We start from the raw sequence: 2,953 nt of genomic DNA, 5'->3' as shown, positions 1-2,953 counted from the left end.
GGGGGGTCTAATAGGACGGAGCACTCACCTCACTCCGTGCCCAACACACACACACACACACACACACGTCAAAACAATCAAAAATATGAGGGAAAAACAATAAATTGTGAAAGACGTGCAAAATTATCACCACACACACACACAAAAGAAACTATATAACGAGGTAAACAAAACTAGTTAAACAAATAAAACAAAACAATATAGGGGACAGGTACAGGCAGCTCGGCTCTGAGGCAAACAGCAGTACAGAAGTCGACTAAGAAGCAGATGGTTCGCTCATTTTCATTGAATTTGAAAAAAATTACGTCATCGATCTGACTATCACAGTTTCCGTAGTGTAGTGGTTATCACGTTCGCCTCACACGCGAAAGGTCCCCGGTTCGAAACCGGGCGGAAACAATATGTTTCGCCGATCCTGCACATTCCATACTTTATTATTTACTAATATCGCTCAACAGGTTTTCGTCTATGTCTCTCAACGAAATGATAACGTGTAGTGTCTGTAGTGTAGTGGTTATCACGTTCGCCTAACACTCCCCAGTTCGAGACCGGGCGGAAACATTATTGCAAGAAATGAGAAGAAGATGGTGATTATGGGATTTCCGATGCCTGATTGGGGCAGATGTGTGTCACATGTAGCAGTGTTGTCAAAAACTTCACATACTTCACTGACCTCTACCTTCACTTCACCTCTATGTAATGAAAGTGTGTCCAAATGTCGTTTCGTCTTTTTCTTCCAAAGAAGAACCACGACTGGCTGCCGGCCATCGGTCCTTTTCTCTGTCGTGTTATATTTCTGAAATTGTCGTTCAACCGCAGCTGCAACTTCTAAATGCCGCCCGCGAGTGGGGATTGAGGAAGTGACGTCACGTGCGTCGGCGCAGTGCGACCAAATGAAGTGAGACACAGGAAACAGAAATACTGCAAAATAATAATAACTCGACTAAACGAGTCGAAATGACGTTATAACATTTCGTCTCGTCTCGTTTTAGTCAACGAAAATGAAGAGACATTTTAGCAGAGTTTTTATTTTGTAAACCACATTTAGTCTCGTTTTTATTCGTCAACAATATTGCATTATATATTTAATTATAGTTATCGTCACATGACCAGCATTTACGTTGCGTCTCGTCTCGTTTTCGTCACGTGATAAAGGTTCGTTGACGAAGATATTTAGTCATAATTTTCGTTGACGAAAGCAACACTACTAAGAAGCCGATCAAATCATCTGCAATTAGTAGTTCAATGGGAGTTAGTGAATTTCAAGTTAGTTTATTTTACAAATATGTACACATCTTACACTGCATGAGTCGCTAAAGGAAACATTAGCTCAGAGTCCAGAATCAGCTGTTAACTGAAGATTTTATGAAGCTGTAAACGGTCGAGGTTCGACATTATGCAAATGAGACCTTTCAGTAGTTTCCGTAGTGTAGTGGTTATCACGTTCGCCTCACACGCGAAAGGTCCCCGGTTCGAAACCGGGCGGAAACAATATATTTCGTCGATCCTGCACATTCCATACTTTAAAACCTACTAGTATGGATCAACAGGATTTGAGGAATGTTCCTGAACGCCTCACTCATGCGTAGTTTCCGTAGTGTAGTGGTTATCACGTTCGCCTAACACGCGAAAGGTCCCCGGTTCGAGACCGGGCGGAAACATTATTGCAAGAAATGAGAAGCAGACGGTACATGCGGGATTTCCGTTACCTCCTTGGCCGCGCTCCTTTAATTCCATATTTTAATAGGGTTTAACAGAGTTTGGCCTATGTCCCTGAACGTAAAATACTGTATAGTTTCCGTAGTGTAGTGGTTATCACGTTCGCCTCACACGCGAAAGGTCCCCGGTTCGAAACCGGGCGGAAACATTATTGCAAGAAATACTAGAAATGTGAAGTACATGGAAAAGCGGGTCTTCCAAAGGGTAGCTTACATTTGTTGTGTGCTGCAACACATTCATGGATAGATCAAATCTGCCGGCTGATGTTTCGTGACATTTAATAAGTACAAAGTGTACGGAAAGAGAGTTCACAGGACATTATGCAAATCAGCACTGTCAGAAGTTTCCGTAGTGTAGTGGTTATCACGTTCGCCTAACACGCGAAAGGTCCCCGGTTCGAGACCGGGCGGAAACAAGAGTTTTCCACTTCAGCTCAGACCTGGGTTTCATGAACCTATCAAATCTGTCATCTATGGGAGGCAACCGGTGGCCATCACTGACAAGGACAGCTGGAGCCTAGCAATTGCCTAGGTGAAACAAATAAATTACTTTTGATTTTATTTGAAAAAACTACTTCACTTTCATAAAATACTGGCACAGCTGATTTTCCACACGATTCTTTCAGAAAGATTAACCGTCCACTCATTCTGTGGGTTTGGTCACACAACGGTCTCACCTCTCCTCGTTAGTATAGTGGACAGTATCTCCGCCTGTCACGCGGAAGACCGGGGTTCGATTCCCCGACGGGGAGTACCTATTTATTATTTATTTGCTGCGGTATCAAGCAACTCTTTTACAACTAATAACAATCAGGAAAAAACATTTAAAATGTTTATGTTCTCATTGCCACTGAGATTATACGATTGAAATATTGTTAATGAACTGTGGATACAAACATTCTCATAACTGTGGTATCAAGTGGTGCCATAGAAAAATACTCCCCGTCGGGGAATCGAACCCCGGTCTTCCGCGTGACAGGCGGAGATACTGTCCACTATACTAACGAGGAAGCCGTGAAACCATGTGTGACGTACCCACGGAGTCAGTGGTTTCTCACCGGGATTACACAGGAATTAAATCTACCTGTTTCACCTGCAGTGACGTACATTTCCTACATCGGTGTTTCAGATTGGTGACAGAAAGTAAGTAGGAATTATTAATATTTAAATGTGGTTAAAGGACTTTTTTGTAACAGAAGTCAAGTGTACGCACACACAATATGATTCTTTTTTTT

At 42.5% G+C, this 2,953-nt stretch overlaps 7 non-coding genes across 7 annotated transcripts; 6 read left to right on the top strand and 1 right to left on the bottom strand.

Annotated features, from left to right (window-relative positions):
* Positions 1 to 326: 326 nt before the first annotated feature.
* Positions 327 to 399, top strand: trnav-cac. The gene has a single exon. It is a non-coding gene; the product is annotated as a tRNA-Val (tRNA).
* A 1,019-nt stretch (positions 400 to 1,418) lies between these two features.
* On the top strand, positions 1,419 to 1,491 carry trnav-cac. Its single transcript has one exon. It is a non-coding gene; the product is annotated as a tRNA-Val (tRNA).
* A 97-nt stretch (positions 1,492 to 1,588) lies between these two features.
* On the top strand, positions 1,589 to 1,661 carry trnav-aac. The gene has a single exon. It is a non-coding gene; the product is annotated as a tRNA-Val (tRNA).
* A 133-nt stretch (positions 1,662 to 1,794) lies between these two features.
* On the top strand, positions 1,795 to 1,867 carry trnav-cac. Its single transcript has one exon. It is a non-coding gene; the product is annotated as a tRNA-Val (tRNA).
* Positions 1,868 to 2,061: 194 nt separating this feature from the next.
* trnav-aac lies at positions 2,062 to 2,134 on the top strand. Its single transcript has one exon. It is a non-coding gene; the product is annotated as a tRNA-Val (tRNA).
* Positions 2,135 to 2,398: 264 nt separating this feature from the next.
* Positions 2,399 to 2,470, top strand: trnad-guc. The gene has a single exon. It is a non-coding gene; the product is annotated as a tRNA-Asp (tRNA).
* A 186-nt stretch (positions 2,471 to 2,656) lies between these two features.
* On the bottom strand, positions 2,657 to 2,728 carry trnad-guc. Its single transcript has one exon. It is a non-coding gene; the product is annotated as a tRNA-Asp (tRNA).
* Between the last annotated feature and the right edge of the window lie 225 nt (positions 2,729 to 2,953).

Source organism: Seriola dumerili, unplaced genomic scaffold (assembly GCF_002260705.1).
Source record: "Seriola dumerili isolate Sdu_G_001 unplaced genomic scaffold, Sdu_1.0 BDQW01000086.1, whole genome shotgun sequence".
NCBI classification, from domain to species: Eukaryota; Metazoa; Chordata; class Actinopteri; order Carangiformes; family Carangidae; genus Seriola; species Seriola dumerili.
This window is presented reverse-complemented; position numbering and strand designations above follow the sequence as displayed.